General features: G+C 44.1%; 1 protein-coding gene across 1 annotated transcript in view; it reads left to right on the top strand.

Annotated features, from left to right (window-relative positions):
* Window positions 1-18,018, top strand: part of cntnap2b (contactin associated protein 2b) — a 197,734-nt gene that overhangs the window by 78,073 nt on the left and 101,643 nt on the right. The window lies entirely within an intron of this gene.

The following is an 18,018-nucleotide window of genomic DNA, read 5'->3' as shown; positions in this document are numbered from 1 at the left end:
GTTATTGTACTTGGCCCCACAAATCTTAGAAACATGGTGTCTAACCAGATCCTTACTCTGGATGGCATTACCCTGACCTCTAGTAATACTGTGAGAAATCTTGGAGTCATTTTTGATCAGGATATGTCATTCAAAGCGCATATTAAACAAATATGTAGGACTGCTTTTTTGCATTTACGCAATATCTCTAAAATCAGAAAGGTCTTGTCTCAGAGTGATGCTGAAAAACTAATTCATGCATTTATTTCCTCTAGGCTGGACTATTGTAATTCATTATTATCAGGTTGTCCTAAAAGTTCCCTAAAAAGCCTTCAGCTAATTCAAAATGCTGCAGCTAGAGTACTGACGGGGACTAGAAGGAGAGAGCATATCTCACCCATATTGGCCTCTCTTCATTGGCTTCCTGTTAATTCTAGAATAGAATTTAAAATTCTTCTTCTTACTTATAAGGTTTTGAATAATCAGGTCCCATCTTATCTTAGGGACCTCGTAGTACCATATCACCCCAATAGAGCGCTTCGCTCTCAGACTGCAGGCTTACTTGTAGTTCCTAGGGTTTGTAAGAGTAGAATGGGAGGCAGAGCCTTCAGCTTTCAGGCTCCTCTCCTGTGGAACCAGCTCCCAATTCAGATCAGGGAGACAGACACCCTCTCTACTTTTAAGATTAGGCTTAAAACTTTCCTTTTTGCTAAAGCTTATAGTTAGGGCTGGATCAGGTGACCCTGAACCATCCCTTAGTTATGCTGCTATAGACGTAGACTGCTGGGGGGTTCCCATGATGCACTGTTTCTTTCTCTTTTTGCTCTGTATGCACCACTCTGCATTTAATCATTAGTGATCGATCTCTGCTCCTCTCCACAGCATGTCTTTTTCCTGGTTCTCTCCCTCAGCCCCAACCAGTCCCAGCAGAAGACTGCCCCTCCCTGAGCCTGGTTCTGCTGGAGGTTTCTTTCTGTTAAAAGAGAGTTTTTCCTTCTCACTGTAGCCAAGTGCTTGCTCACAGGGGGTCGTTTTGACCGTTGGGGTTTTACATAATTATTGTATGGCCTTGCCTTACAATATAAAGCGCCTTGGGGCAACTGTTTGTTGTGATTTGGCGCTATATAAAAAAATTGATTGATTGATTGATCCACACATCTTAAACCTAGCAGACACGGATTACCTGGAATTTTGTTTTGGCAAGTTTTCACAGTCTCTACTACCATCTACGGGCCAGTAGTGTTCAGTGTTCATGGCAGTATGAGCGTCTGGGCACCAGTAGATGGCAGTGTTCTATTTATTTTGACCCCGGTTATATCAGATGGTTGTCAATATAACAGCTTGACATTTTGTACGTTTTTTTTTTTTACAAATTAAAAAAGCGCATTTATATGTAAACACCAACACACACACCTCACATTAACATGTTGGTTTTTACATAGAATGAATGAGTCAACCAATCAGTGTTAGCGGAGGCACATTTTACCCATAATCCCTTTGGCATCTGTCTGTGTTTGTTACAAAACTTCAGAATTAGTTCAGTATTTAAAATTAAAAGATATATTTGTTATATTTTAACTTTGTAAAATGACAGAATTGACATTAATGGAGTTATTCTATTGGTATTAATTTTATTTATAAATCAAATCCATAAGTCAGCACTGCTTTATTTTCCAAGACCTCTGCCTCACTGCAACACTGCTGTTGAGTAGAGAATTGAGCTTTGCTGCTTCTCTCAGCTGCTTCACTGCTGCAAGTTATGTAGTAAACAGGAACTTCCAGCAGTGGCCAGGACGCATAAAGACCGAAATGCTGACTCATTGTTTGTGTCTTAGGTCACCTTTGATGCTACCAGAAGCGATTGTGGCGTTAAAACTCAAAATCAGCTTGTTAGTAGTTGCAAGTGTACTGGAGACAATACTGGAAGTTATCAGTTAGCTATAGCTTCCAATAAATTTTTGGGTGGTTTATCGGTTTAGCTTCATAAAAGATAACTTTTTAGTTAGCTGATTATCTGTTATCAAAGCTAACATTTTGGTTAGCTGTGCCAGCCACTGGAAATCAGTCCTTTCTCTCTCCAAGAAACAAAAATCTTATCAGACCATGGAGGTAGAAATGAGTGATTATAATAAATTGGTGTTAGGACAGACGTCTCAGGCAAATGTAGGACCTTTCTGAGCTGATTGAGAATCGTGACATAGTGTTTCAATACAAAGCTCAACTTCTTTAAGTCTCCTGGTTTCTCTAATTTAGAAAACAGTAATGCAGGTAAGGAAGAGTTGACAACAGAATTTACCTCCATTTGTAGCCACAAGGGGGCATCAGCGGTCATGTTTTCAGGTGATCCCCATGCCAATACGTGAGGACCCTGATGCTAGCAGCCCAGTAGTAATGCCTAAAGAGTGGCAAACCAAGCCTACCCTCAACCTTGAGCTTTTGCAGATGAATTTTAGAAATCCTGTGAGTTTTTAAGTTCCAAGCATAGGTAAAAAATATGGTGTCCAACTTACCAGATGTAAGAAAAATAGGTAGATTTTGACAAAGGTAAATCCACTCAATCATAGACAAATGTAGAATTTTCCATCTTTCTATATGTTCCTTAACTATTGACACAAACTCTGCGACGTTTAGCTTGAATAGCAACCTAGAATCCTGGGAATAGTTAAGCCAACATATGTAAAGTCTTTGTTCACTTTGAAAGGTGTATTCTTTAGGAAACATGGCATATAACTGTTGGAGAGAGGAATAGATTCAGTCTTTGCCCAATTAATGGTATACCCAGACAAATTGCCAAAAGACGTAATAAGGTTTAACAAAATAGGTACAGATTTCTCTGACTTTTTAAAGGTACAGTATTATGTCATAAGCATATAATCTAATACATGTCTGTACACCTCCCACTTTTAGGCCAGCAACGTCAGCGTGTTCTCATATTTTAACAGCTAAGGGTTCTAGCGCAGTGGCAAAAAGTGCAGGTGAGAAAAGACAACCGTGTTGAACTGAGGACTGAAGTGAGAATGCCTGAGAGAATTTTGGCCTGGTATATATTCATTTTGGCCAAGTGGTTAATGCGCTTGGTTTCAGTGCAGAAGGTTCCGGGTTCAAATCCCACCCCTGCCACATTTCTCCATGTAATGTGGAGTTGCGTCAGGAAGGGCATCCGTCGTAAAACCTGTGCCAATTCAACATGCAGATCCACCTTGGATTTGCTGTGGCGACCCCGAGTGCAAACAAGGGAGCAGCCGAAGGGACTTACTTACTATATATTCATTTTACCCAGGACATAAACTTTTCTCCAAACCCAAATCTATGAAGAGACTAAAATATTTGAGGCTACTCAAATATGCGCATCCAGGGAGAGAATAGCTTCACCGGACGTTTCCTGAACTCATAACCGAATGCATCTGGACTGGGGGCCTTGTGTGAAGGAAGTGAATTAATAGCTGACGTTATTTCCTCTAGTATAAAGTCTGAATCCAGTTTCTCTTTAGCTGCCTGACTTAATTTGGGTAAAGATAAGGTAACAAAAAATAATCCACATCTGATTGAGCTGAGTTATATTTTGAGTACAGTTCGCTATAAAATTCTCCAAAACGAGAGTTACGAATGTAACTACGGTTCTATGAATTCCGGATGACTGCCAGAGGGCAGTGCTTTAGCACCTGGATAACTACATGTGCACAGCACAGAGGTCAAGAATATATACCAACAAAGTCACACCATTGGATGTGACCTGGGTGACGTAACTGGTTGTCTTTATATGCCAGACAAACCCAGCGATCGTTTATTTTCGGAATGAACTCGCAAGACTCTGAGTGACAAGCAACTTTGGCGGTCATCCGGAATTCATAGAACCGTAGTTACATTCGTAAGTCTCGTTCTATTTCATTCCTCCTGACCGCCAGAGGGCAGTGCTTTAGCACCTGGATGACTTAATACCAACAAGGTCACGAAGAGTCACTCTCACCTAGCATCAGCAGTGAGGAGTGGAGGCAGACATCACCACCAAAGTCACGGCAGGAGGGGTGGCACCACCAAAGTCACTGCAGGAGGGGTGGCCACATCCAGTCTGTAATATCGGGCGAAGGTACAGGACGAAGCCCACGTAGCAGCAGCACAAATATCACTCAAAGGAACACCTCTCAGTGCAGCCCAGGAGGTGGACATCCGTCTGGTGGCATGGCACGTAACTTTAGGAGGCTGAAGACCCCTGGACTTGTTTACTTGTAAAATGGCATCCACGACCCAATGTGAAAGTTGCTGCTTTGATACACCACAGCCTTTTTTTGTGATCACCGTAACCAACAAACAGGGCATCTGTTTTCCGAATCCCAGCAGTCCCAGTCGCAGTCCTAGCAGTCGCTTCAACATTCAAACAGGACACAAAGAACCTGAGACAGATAATCCTGGATCAGAATGCGGGGCATACACAGCCAAGGAAATAGGCTGGTTAACATGAAAGGCTGAAATACTCTTACGTAAAAAGGATGGATTAGGCCACAGCGTAACCCCAGATTTGTCAGAATTCCATTGCAAACAGTTCTCAGCGACCGATAGGGCATGGAGCTCTCCCACTTGCATAGCCAAAGATACTGGAAGTAGAAAGGCAGTTTTCGCTGACACCCACTTAAGATCAGCACTTTCAACTGGTTCGAAAGGCGATAAGCTTAAACCCTCCAGGACTAGTGGAAGGTCCCATGAAGGTACTTGTGCAAGCCTTGGAGGCCGCAAACATACAGCACCTTTCAAAAAACGACACGCTAAGGAATGCAAACCCACTGACTGGTCGTCAACGTAGATGTGCCGGGCAGAGAATGCAGCAACATAAACCCTTAAAGTAGTGACAGAAAGTCCTTTCTCCAGAAGTTCTTGTAAATATTTGAGTAGAATAGGCACAGGGCAACACTCTGGGTCTAACTTTTGGTTCTCACACCACAGGACAAACAGCTTTCATTTGTTGCCATACAAAGCCCTGGTAGAAGCAGCACGTGAGTTAAGGATAGTCTGAACAACAGACTGGTCACAAGGAGTCCGGCCCTTCAACGGCCACACATGCAATTGAAGGCGTTCTGGGTGAGGGTGCCAAATCCTCCCCTGTAGCTGTGACAAGAAAGTCTAGGTTGTTGATCTAGATCTGTAGGGGACGCAAGAACAGAAGTCCCAAAGGTACCACTAGCGACACTGCAGTCAGTTTGCCCATCAACTGGAGCAGTTGAAGACAGTGTCACAGTCCGTTGAACGTGTGAGACGAGATTAATTACATCGCCCAGTCTCTGCAGGTATGGCGATGCAGTCATAGTTAGGGAGTTGATGGCAATGCCGATGAAGGTTGTTTATTGACTGGGAACAAGAGAACTCTTCGCAGAATTCACTGTGTGTCCTAACTGAGAGACATGGTTCAGTAGAAGCGCTGTGACGTTGTGCGCCGGCTCCTGAGTCGGAGCGCAGACAAGCCAATCATCTAAGTAGGGTAGGATTCTTAATCCGAGAGCTTGCAGTGGGGCTAGTGGTGCAGCCACACATCTGGTAAATGTACGAGGGGCGAGAGAGAAGCCGAAAGGAAGCACCCTGATCTGGTATGCCTGCCCTTTAAAAGCAAAGCAGAGAAACTGCCTGACGAGGCACCATTGGCACATGGAAATAGGCGTCCTTTAAGTCGACACTTGTGAACCAGTCTCCTGGTGAAAAGTTGTAGCATGTCTGACAGGCTGAGGCCTAGAAGTCATGCCTTGTGGACCTTGCCAGAGAACATGACTGGTCAACAAACTGTTGCCGAGATTTACTAGCCTCATCAGCACGCTCCAAAGTTTGTTGGGCCGCAGGTCCAAATACTTGGCCTGGAAGAACCGGCAGTGAACAGAGTCTACCTCTGCAGGAATCGGACAGAGGGGACTGTGCAAGCCACACCTGACGTCTAGTGATGGTAAGGGTTGACATCAGTTTGCCAAGCTTCCTGGACATATAAGCAAAAGTTTTGAGTGAGGCAACTAAGACTTTGAGTAGCATCATCAACCTCTTCCTCCCTCAAAGACTTTGAGAGGGCAAGGGCTAAATGGGACAGTGAGTTGCCTAGGCGACCAATGCGAGCAGCTATGTCATAGCTTTTGGTGAGGAGGTCATCAGTGACCCTACACTGAGGTCGTGGGCAGCAGGCATCCGGCCTGGCAACATCAGCTGGAGCCACAACCAGGTTCGCAATAATGCTGTCATACTGAGCCGAATCACACATAGAGCTAAGGGCTCTGCAGTCCCGCGATAGATGGGTCAATGATTTGGGGTCTGCCCAACATCGGTGGAGCTCCTCAATATATGGTTGCGAAACTGGAACATTGAATTCAAGTTTCCGAGTGACTTTGAAAAAGGTACTTGAAGCGTTGGTTTCCGAAGGGAGATTGTCGACCCCAAGCCTGGATCAAGCCAACTGAACAGCTTGCTTGACAAAGGATACTCCAGGTCCAGTTTGCGGCAGGGACTCAGCTTCAAAGGTGTGAGAGCCCACTAATGAATGGCTTGGAGAGAGACCCCTCTCATCCTGATCCTCCACACAGTTTGTATCACTTATCATGTACAAGGAATCAGTTGCAGCAATAGACATGGCATTTATTCCCTGCTGAGTAACTTAACTACATCGGTCTGATCAGCCTCATTAGGGACAACAGGAACTGTTACGGCGTCCCTAGGCTGTAGATTCAGAAGCAAGGACTTAATCTGAGCAAACTCAGAAGTCAACGTTTCAACCTTTTCAGCCAAAGCATGGTCATGATTAACCTTCTTAGCAGAAGGGGTCCCTGCATGTGGGTATTTACGGCGCTTTGGTGCCTTTCTGGGACTGGAGGCCAAAGTCCCACTAGGCATCCCACTTTCCAATGCTGCGAGTCTAGGAGACCTCTCTGCCAGTGGCATACTGGCACAATTAAGGCAGGCATCACCAGTCAGGGTTTCCCTCAGGTGTCCGATCCCAAGACACGAGGGTCAAAGCATATGTCCATCATATGGGCTCAAGGGAGCCAAACAGATACTACAGCCATGCAACAAAGGCCCTGACAACATTGTGAACTGTGTGTAGATGGCTAACACAAGCCCTGACGGTTACAGATAGAAAGCCAAAGCATGAATCACACGCAGTGTAAATAGTAACACAAGGCACGGGGCGTGAATCGCTCACAGTCACAGCCGTAACACGAGGCATGGAGCGTGAATCGCTCACAGTCACAGCCGTAACACGAGACATGGAGCGTGAATTGCTCACAGCGTAAAAGATAATACAAGGCACGGAGCATAAAACGCTCACAGCGTAAAAGCTAATACAAGGCACGGAGCGTGAAGCACTCACAGCCACAGTCTTAACACGAGGCACGGAGCTTGAAGCACTCACAGCGTAAAAGCTAATACAAGGCACGGAGCGGGAAGCACTCACAGCATAAAAGCTAATACAAGGCATGGAGCGGGAAGCGCTCACAGCGTAAAAGCTAATACAAGGCACGGAGCGTGAAACGCTCACAGCATAAAAGCTAATACAAGGCACGGAGCATGAAACACTCACAACCACAGTGTTAACACGAGGCAATGCGCTCACACTCACAGCCCAAGTGCTAAGTCACTTACAGCAACGACAACAGTAGCTGCCATCGGAGCTGTTGAACTTAGTAAAATGGCGGCAGCACAGACGAAGTACTTCAAGGAGTGGAAAACACTCACGGCAAGCCCAACACAGTACACTACCACGTAGCTAACGGGGTTAGCGACACAACTAGACAAGTAGCCAGCTTTCGTCGAAATAACACAGCGAAAGGGTTAGCGGCTAGCAGCTAATGACTTCAACTGTGCACAGAGGAAACTACCCAGCAGGGCAGCGGTGAAGGCGCACACCCGGCGAGGAAGATGTACTCACGACAAAATGGTGAAGCCGCGTCTCGCAGCCTCTGGAGGACGTGTGCAGTGCACGTACCTCCAACAGAAAGTGGGCTGCGACGCTACAAGCCAGAGCGGGAATAGCAGCTAAATGCGTTCTCAACCTCTTCAGAATGTGAGAATGTAGAAAAGAAACGATCGCTGGGTTCGTCTGGTATATTAAGACAACCAGTGACATCACCCAGGTCACATCCAATGGCGTGACTTTGTTGCTATATATTCTCAACCTCTGTGCTCTGCACATGTCGTTATCCAGGTGCTAAAGCACCGCTCTCGCAGTCAGGAGGAATGAAATAGAACAGTCATTAAGTCCTTTAGGGTGAATTAATAAGGTACGTCTCCTGGATTTGATACAGTGGATTGACCTGCAGGCCTGTGCGCCCCCTAGCAGCCTTGCCAAAAGTCTACCAGGCAAAATCAAACCGTTTTTGTCTTAGCTTCAGAGGAGTATTTTTAACTTGAACTCTCATGATACATTTGTACTCATATTTGAGTTTCATGATCTTGTTAGAGTCATCAGAGGATCTTGAAGCTCGGTATGCCGATTCCAAAACTGGGAGCAATTTTCAATTCCGGAATAAATGGTAAATGGACTGCATTTATATAGCGCTTTTCCATCTGCATCAGACGCTCAAAGCGCTTTACAATTCTGCCTCACATTCACCCTGATGTCAGGGTGCTGCCATACAAGGCGCTCACTACACACCGGGAGCAATAGGGGATTAAAGGCCTTGCCCAAGGTCCCTTAGTGATTTGAACCCATGATCTTCTGGACTCAAGCCCAACACCTTAACCACTAGACCATCACCTCCCCTTTTTCCTTTTGTTTTTAACAGCTGACATATGAAATGATCTGGGTGACTGCCTTAAGAGTCTCCCATAATATGGAATTGGACACCTCATTAATCTCCAGGAAATTCACAATTTTTGTTCTGATAAACTCTACAAATTCATTATCTGTTAGTAGAGCGGGGTTTAAACGCCAGGGATAAAACTGTTTAGGCTCTATGTTTTCATCCCTCTGGCATCTCTGTCTGTGTTGTCACGTCATGTCACTCCACTATCTCTGTGCCCTTCTCTCACACTTTGTCCCAGTCTGCTTTGTGTTTTCATTTACTCACGCTCTTGGCACCTGTTCACATATCTTTGTCTATTACATCACATCAGTTTGTGCACTCCCCTTCTCACAATCTTGTCTGTGCGTTATCTTTGTTCACTAACCACGCCCCCTTCTAGATTGTTCCTCACATGCACCTTGTTATCACCACCTGTCCCTCATTAGTCCACTTTCATATAAACCCTCACAGTCTCACAGTCCCTCGCCAGATTGTTGTTGCTTCCAGCACACTCTCCAGCCTTTTTGTTCTCTGTCCTGATTAGTCTTGCCATGTACCAGTTCCTTGCTTTGTGTTTTTTGACCGCGCCTTTTTGCCTCAGCCTATATGCCAGTGTTTGCCTGTGCCTCAGACCCCTGCCTGGAGATGACTGCGTTTTTGCCTCACCCTGCTTGTGCCTCTGCTCTGTTTTCTGACAACCTGTGTACCGAACCTCCATCCATCCATCCATCCATCCATCCATCCATCCATCCATCCATCCATCCATCCATCCATCCATCCATCCATCCATCCATCCATCCATCCATCCATCCATCCATCCATCCATCCATTTTCTTCCGCTTTATCCGGAGTCGGGTCGCAGGGGCAGCAGCTCAAGCAAAGCCGCCCAGACCTCCCGATCCACACACACCTCCTCCAGCTCCTCCAGGGGAACCCCAAGGCGTTCCCAAGCCAGCCGAGAGATGTAGTCCCTCCAGCGTGTCCTGGGTCTTCCCCGTGGCCTCCTCCCAGTGGGACGTGCCCGGAACACCTCTCCAGCGAGGCGTCCAGGGAGCATCCGGAAAAGATGCCCGAGCCACCTCAACTGACTCCTTTCGACGTGGAGGAGCAGCGGCTCGACTCCGAGCTCCTCCCGAGTGACCGAGCTCCTCACCCTATCTCTAAGGGAGCGCCCGGCCACCCTGCGGAGGAAATTCATCTCGGCCGCTTGTACTCGCGATCTCATTCTTTCGGTCATGAGCCAAATCTCATGACCATAGGTGAGGATCGGAACGTAGATCGATCGGTAAATCGAGAGCTTTGCCCCCCTACTCACCTCTCTCTTCACCACGACGGTCCGATACAGTGACCGCATCACTGCAGATGCTGCACCGATCCGTCTATCGATCGGTGCAGCATCTGCATTTTGACCTCTGCCCAAAATAAACACGACGACTTATACCTCAAAGCCTGGTTTGGGAGTTTGTATTGTGGGTCCACCCGCTCCTGGTGTCGGGCAGCCGCCCATCATGACACTATCTAAATAAGGGTCTAAATAACAATTAAGGGATCGGAGTCTGGCAGCAGGTCAAAGATTTTCCTAAAAAACCTGGATTATCTGTATTTGGTCCGTAAATATTGAGTAGTGTCAATGGAAGTGAATTAATGGTGCCGGAGACTATGATAAATCTGCCATGGGGGTCAGTGTTCAAAAAAACAAGTTGAAAAGGAACACTTTTCCTGAAAAGTATAGCTACACCCCGGGCATGGGAAGTGAAAGGGGACTGATAAACCTCTGATATCCAACTGCGACTAAACTTACGCTGTTCAGTTGCTTTTATATGAGTTTCCAGTCCACAAGGCACTGATGTTGCTGGCATCGGCAAATATTTTTTTTGCCATTCTCTGTAAATTGGGATAGACAACGACTCGTGTCGCCCAGTATTTGAGCGGGTCTTCTCCTCTGGAGGTAGTCAAACCTTTGTAGTAAAGCCCTGAAGGCTTTGCTCTCCACTATTTTGAATGGTTGTGCATCTTGCACAACATAGTCCACCAGTGCCTCATCCAAATCAGCTTGTCTGCCTTTAATGGAAATACAGTGTGACATGCTGAGCTATTTTTGTTTATGAGTATGTTTTAATCTTAGATAAAGAATAAAATATAGCTTACATGGCCTGATTCCTGCTCCAGGAGCAGCAACAGAAGCAGCAGCCATTGATGTCTCGGGATGTTTGGACCTCAAGTATTACAGCATTGAAGACGTATTGTTACTGTACCTCAACTCTTGAGCACAAATCAAGCATTTGACCTTTTTGGGGCTTATTAGATCAAAGTGCTCCCAAGAAACTGATCGTGCTCTTTTTGGAACTGGCTCCTCCATGTCCCTTCCTCACCACTACTCACTCTCACACACACTCACCTTTCTCACACCTTTCACTTCAACAAAATCACAGCTCTTTAGTCACTCAGCTCAGTCTCTGATCTACCTATAATATATAGTCTAACTAACCTATGTTGATGTACTGTGTGAATAAATGTTGTATATGAATGGATGCCTGTTGTTTATCGTGTGTGTCTGTCTATGTTAGATTCTATGTGTATGTAGCTAACTATACTAAATGAACTCTAAACTAGACCTAAATATAAACTAATGCTTTCCTTGGCTCCAATTTACGTGGTAATTGGTAATAACAGTGTCGCTAGCAATCTCCTCCTCTCTAAAACCCACGGTTTGAGCTGCGATTCAGATCCCATTTAAATACTTGGCGGGTCGTATTGAAACGCCCAGATTATTTGGATTTTCCGCGAAGCTCGACACGTGGTGTGACGTAACGAGGCCTCGCTCGCTCGCAGTGGTCACGTGATGGGGGGGTGTGCTCGAAATGCTGTTCACTGACACTTTCAGTTCAAAAAGCTCGATGCTGTGTCGAGCAGACTGACTCGAGCTTAACATCACTAGGAAAACTACCTGGATAGCACGCTCGGTTTTGTGTTCCTTGAGTCGGGTCTGTAATTAATGGAAAAGTTAAATTGTTCAAAAAACAGGGCCCACCTGGCTTGACAGGCATTTTGCCTTTTGGCATTCTGAATTTAGGTGAGGTTCTTGTGATCAGTTCAGACTATGAATAGTATGGTAGACCCCCTCCAACCAGTGACACCACTCCTCCAGAGCCTCCTTAATGGCAAACAGTTCCCGGTTGCCAATAACGTAATTGACCTCAGCTGGGGACAGGCGGCATGAAAAAAAGAACAGGGATGTAGACGATTATCAACCCTGTTATGTGAAAGCACTGCCCTGATCTCTCTTTTGGAGGCGTCGACCTCCACTGTAAACTGGCGGCTAGGGTCCGGCTGCATGAGTATAGTGGTTAAACTGCTGTTTAAATAGTGTGAAGGCCTGGGCTGCAGCAGCTGTCCAACTACAGACTGTTTTGGGGGAAGTGAGTGGTGTGAGGGCTAAGGCTACCTGACTGTAGTTATGAATGAATTTCTGGTAGAAATTTGTAAACCTGAGGTATCATTGTAGCTGTTTGCGATTTGTGGAGACTCCACCATGGCACAGATCTTTTCTGGGTCAGGACGGATCTGTCCATAGCAGTGATGAACCCGAGGAATGATACTGAAGGGAGATGAAAGGCGCATCTCTCTGCCTTCACAAACAACTGGTTTCCCCATAGCCACAGGAAGATCTGACAAACATGCGTCTGATGTTCAGCAAGGTCTTTTGAAAAAATCAAGATGTGGTCGATGTAGATGACCATGAAACAATCAAGAAAATCGCCCAGTATGATCAGCCCAAAGCTATTTTCTATTCATCTCGCTCTCTCACACGGACAAGATGGTAGGCACTAGCAAGGGGGACTTAAACACAATTTAGAGGCCAGGTTATCACCTCCGTACATTGAAGATCTGGCAATATCCTGCAGTTCAGCCCAGGCTTAATGGACATGTCGCACGTTTTTTAACGTCCCAGTTAGCAACACATTAAAGTATTCATGATTGCAGAGTTGTAGTCTTACACACCTCTCTGCAGCTTCTCTCCCCCTGCCATCCCCTCATTACCCCATCCCCGTAGAGACGGTGCCTGCTCCCAGACTACCAATAACCAGCAAAAATCTATTTAAGCATAAAAATTCAAAAAGACAAAATAATATAGCACCTTCAACTGCACCACAGACTAAAACAGTTAAATGTGGTCTATTAAACATTAGGTCTCTCTCTTCTAAGTCCCTGTTGGTAAATGATATAATAATTGATCAACATATTGATTTATTCTGCCTAACAGAAACCTGGTTACAGCAGGATGAATATGTTAGTTTAAATGAGTCAACACCCCCGAGTCACACTAACTGTCAGAATGCTCGTAGCACGGGCCGGGGCGGAGGATTAGCAGCAATCTTCCATTCCAGCTTATTAATTAATCAAAAACCCAGACAGAGCTTTAATTCATTTGAAAGCTTGTCTCTTAGTCTTGTCCATCCAAATTGGAAGTCCCAAAAACCAGTTTTATTTGTTATTATCTATCGTCCACCTGGTCGTTACTGTGAGTTTCTCTGTGAATTTTCAGACCTTTTGTCTGACTTAGTGCTTAGCTCAGATAAGATAATTATAGTGGGCGATTTTAACATCCACACAGATGCTGAGAATGACAGCCTCAACACTGCATTTAATCTATTATTAGACTCTATTGGCTTTGCTCAAAAAGTAAATGAGTCCACCCACCACTTTAATCATATCTTAGATCTTGTTCTGACTTATGGTATGGAAATAGAAGACTTAACAGTATTCCCTGAAAACTCCCTTCTGTCTGATCATTTCTTAATAACATTTACATTTACTCTGATGGACTACCCAGCAGTGGGGAATAAGTTTCATTACACTAGAAGTCTTTCAGAAAGCGCTGTAACTAGGTTTAAGGATATGATTCCTTCTTTATGTTCTCTAATGCCATATAACAACACAGTGCAGAGTAGCTACCTAAACTCTGTAAGGGAGATAGAGTATCTCGTCAATAGTTTTACATCCTCATTGAAGACAACTTTGGATGCTGTAGCTCCTCTGAAAAAGAGAGCTTTAAATCAGAAGTGTCTGACTCCGTGGTATAACTCACAAACTCGTAGCTTAAAGCAGATAACCCGTAAGTTGGAGAGGAAATGGCGTCTCACTAATTTAGAAGATCTTCACTTAGCCTGGAAAAAGAGTCTGTTGCTCTATAAAAAAGCCCTCCGTAAAGCTAGGACATCTTTCTACTCATCACTAATTGAAGAAAATAAGAACAACCCCAGGTTTCTTTTCAGCACTGTAGCCAGGCTGACAAAGAGTCAGAGCTCTATTGAGCTGAGTATTCCATTAACTTTAACTAGTAATGACTTCATGACTTTCTTTGCTAACAAAATTTTAACTATTAGAGAAAAAATTACTCATAACCATCCCAAAGACGTATCGTTATCTTTGGCTGCTTTCAGTGATGCCGGTATTTGGTTAGACTCTTTCTCTCCGATTGTTCTGTCTGAGTTATTTTTATTAGTTACTTCATCCAAACCATCAACATGTTTATTAGACCCCATTCCTACCAGGCTGCTCAAGGAAGCCCTACCATTATTTAATGCTTCGATCTTAAATCTGATCAATCTATCTTTGTTAGTTGGCTATGTACCACAGGCTTTTAAGGTGGCAGTAATTAAACCATTACTTAAAAAGCCATCACTTGACCCAGCTATCTTAGCTAATTATAGGCCAATCTCCAACCTTCCTTTTCTCTCAAAAATTCTTGAAAGGGTAGTTGTAAAACAGCTAACTGATCATCTGCAGAGGAATGGTCTATTTGAAGAGTTTCAGTCAGGTTTTAGAATTCATCATAGTACAGAAACAGCATTAGTGAAGGTTACAAATGATCTTCTTATGGCCTCGGACAGTGGACTCATCTCTGTGCTTGTTCTGTTAGACCTCAGTGCTGCTTTTGATACTGTTGACCATAAAATTTTATTACAGAGATTAGAGCATGCCATAGGTATTAAAGGCACTGCGCTGCGGTGGTTTGAATCATATTTGTCTAATAGATTACAATTTGTTCATGTAAATGGGGAATCTTCTTCACAGACTAAAGTTAATTATGGAGTTCCACAAGGTTCTGTGCTAGGACCAATTTTATTCACTTTATATATGCTTCCCTTAGGCAGTATTATTAGACGGTATTGCTTAAATTTTCATTGTTACGCAGATGATACCCAGCTTTATCTATCCATGAAGCCAGAGGACACACACCAATTAGCTAAACTGCAGGATTGTCTTACAGACATAAAGACATGGATGACCTCTAATTTCCTGCTTTTAAACTCAGATAAAACTGAAGTTATTGTACTTGGCCCCACAAATCTTAGAAACATGGTGTCTAACCAGATCCTTACTCTGGATGGCATTACCCTGACCTCTAGTAATACTGTGAGAAATCTTGGAGTCATTTTTGATCAGGATATGTCATTCAAAGCGCATATTAAACAAATATGTAGGACTGCTTTTTTGCATTTACGCAATATCTCTAAATTTAGAAAGGTCTTGTCTCAGAGTGATGCTGAAAAACTAATTCATGCATTTATTTCCTCTAGGCTGGACTATTGTAATTCATTATTATCAGGTTGTCCTAAAAGTTCCCTAAAAAGCCTTCAGTTAATTCAAAATGCTGCAGCTAGAGTACTGACGGGGACTGGAAGGAGAGAGCATATCTCACCCATATTGGCCTCTCTTCATTGGCTTCCTGTTAATTCTAGAATAGAATTTAAAATTCTTCTTCTTACTTATAAGGTTTTGAATAATCAGGTCCCATCTTATCTTAGGGACCTCGTAGTACCATATCACCCCAATAGAGCGCTTCGCTCTCAGACTGCAGGCTTACTTGTAGTTCCTAGGGTTTGTAAGAGTAGAATGGGAGGCAGAGCCTTCAGCTTTCAGGCTCCTCTCCTGTGGAACCAGCTCCCAATTCAGATCAGGGAGACAGACACCCTCTCTACTTTTAAGATTAGGCTTAAAACTTTCCTTTTTGCTAAAGCTTATAGTTAGGGCTGGATCAGGTGACCCTGAACCATCCCTTAGTTATGCTGCTATAGACGTAGACTGCTGGGGGGTTCCCATGATGCACTGTTTCTTTCTCTTTTTGCTCTGTATGCACCACTCTGCATTTAATCATTAGTGATCCATCTCTGCTCCCCTCCACAGCATGTCTTTTTCCTGGTTCTCTCCCTCAGCCCCAACCAGTCCCAGCAGAAGACTGCCCCTCCCTGAGCCTGGTTCTGCTGGAGGTTTCTTCCTGTTAAAAGGGAGTTTTTCCTTCCCACTGTAGCCAAGTGCTTGCTCACAGGGGGTCGTTTTGACCGTTGGGGATTTACATAATTATTGTATGGCCTTGCCTTACAATATAAAGTGCCTTGGGGCAACTGTTTGTTGTGATTTGGCGCTATATAAAAAATTGATTGATTGATTGATGATTGTAATTCTCTCCGCGCACATGCGTTCATAATTAGTGGTCTGTGATGTTTTTCATTCCTTTCCCTGAGCAAGTTAACAGGTGCATTTCTGGAAACTGTCTCAATTGGCAATTCTCTGCATTTCTCAGCATGTGACGTACGATGGCTGACAGAGCGAAATAAATGTGGTTATGTCCGATAACAAAGCTTCAGAGCTTTCCTTTGAAAGCGACTGCTTGGACTTACAGAGGAGATGACACACGTCACCCCGAAACTCAACTTTTTCAAAATCTGTTGGATTTTGGAATTTAAAGTGTGGTGATGCGCTGTTTGTGACACAGGATGCTGTTTCACTTTTGTTGTGATCATGGACGTGGACTGTCTCCACCACACTGTTTTTACAAATTGCCTGGACATGCAGACAGATTTTTTATATTGGAAAAAGTCAGAATACATTAATTTCAGGAGATAATGGACATTCTACCTAATGTGCCACAATCATGTGAAAACTTTAGCTGAAGACAGCGCTGCTGTAGGACATCTGGCTAGTGATGGCTTGCGTGATCAGGCGATGCGTGCGTGGGTCTTTCTTGATGGTGTGGCATTGACATGAAATGTCTCCACAACGTTGTTTTTCACAGGCTGATCACACAGATATATATTTTTAGATTTTTCACAGGTATATGCAACACTTATAAGCGTTTAGCTTTGATTTTAACAGGCTGCCTTTATGACTAATGGCGTGCAGGTGCACTAAATGTTCCCATGGCTGCTGCTTTTACCGTGACTGCATCAAAATGAACAGTTTTCACTTAAAAATGAGTCGTCATAACACAACATCACACTTCTGTCAACTTTGTGATTAATCTGTGCTTCAGTTCTTAACATTAGCAGATACATTCCGTTCAAGCGCATGCTGGGACGCTTCTAATAGTCACGTCACTGTTGTCAAAAACACACGAGTACTTTGTGTTTTCTCCGTCTCCTTACCATAGCTGTTTGTGGAGAATGTTGTATACTTTGAAACTGGTCACGGAAGTGCACAAAGTAGTCCCGGTGTATCACCGGATGGTCACTAACAGCCTAAATCTAAATTGTTATGATTTCGGTGCAACATGTCCTTTAAATAGGCCAACACTAATTGACGCACATGTGGGGCACAAAGTACTAGAGAGAATCTTCTCTTCTATTTGTCTTAGACAGGCTGTTATTCAGTTCAACATTGTACACTGTCTACACTGGTCTAAAGTTAGACTTTCTAAGATCAAAGTTGACTTACATCCCACTTTTTGGTGTAGCTCAGATGGGCTCCCCTCTTGAGATGGGGGAAAGATCTACGTTGGCTTTCTGTTCTTTCCTTGCCAGGAGACTGATATTGAAATGGAAAGACAGTCAGTGGATCAGGGAAGTCATGTACCACATCAAGTTGGAGAAGATCAGATACACAATCAGGGGGTCTACTAGAAAATTTTATATTTGACAGCCCTTCTTAATGTTTGTTGAAGCAAAAACAAGCCAATAACATACTATAGTAATAGAAAAAACACACAGTGGAGGTTTATTGTAAACCTGTTGTTTTGTCCTTTTTTAAACCTTGGCTGCGTGAACTCCCAGCCCAGACTCCCATTTTTTTTGTTCATGACTGGGTTTTTTTTTAAACTCACTATTACTAACCCTACTCCTTCCCCCAACCATAACCACCCTGACCCCCCTTCCCACTTCACTTTTAATTTCGTGCAGCCATCACGGAATGAATTAGAATGAATTTGTGCTGCCGTGACGAAAATGAGGCGCTTTTTGTCACAATATGACGAACCAATAGATTAATGTATATTTTGTGCTCCTGAATCACG

Source organism: Thalassophryne amazonica, chromosome 12 (genome assembly GCF_902500255.1).
Source record: "Thalassophryne amazonica chromosome 12, fThaAma1.1, whole genome shotgun sequence".
Lineage (NCBI taxonomy): Eukaryota > Metazoa > Chordata > Actinopteri > Batrachoidiformes > Batrachoididae > Thalassophryne > Thalassophryne amazonica.
The sequence above is the reverse complement of the archived record's forward strand: the minus strand, read 5'-3'. Positions and strand labels throughout refer to the sequence as shown.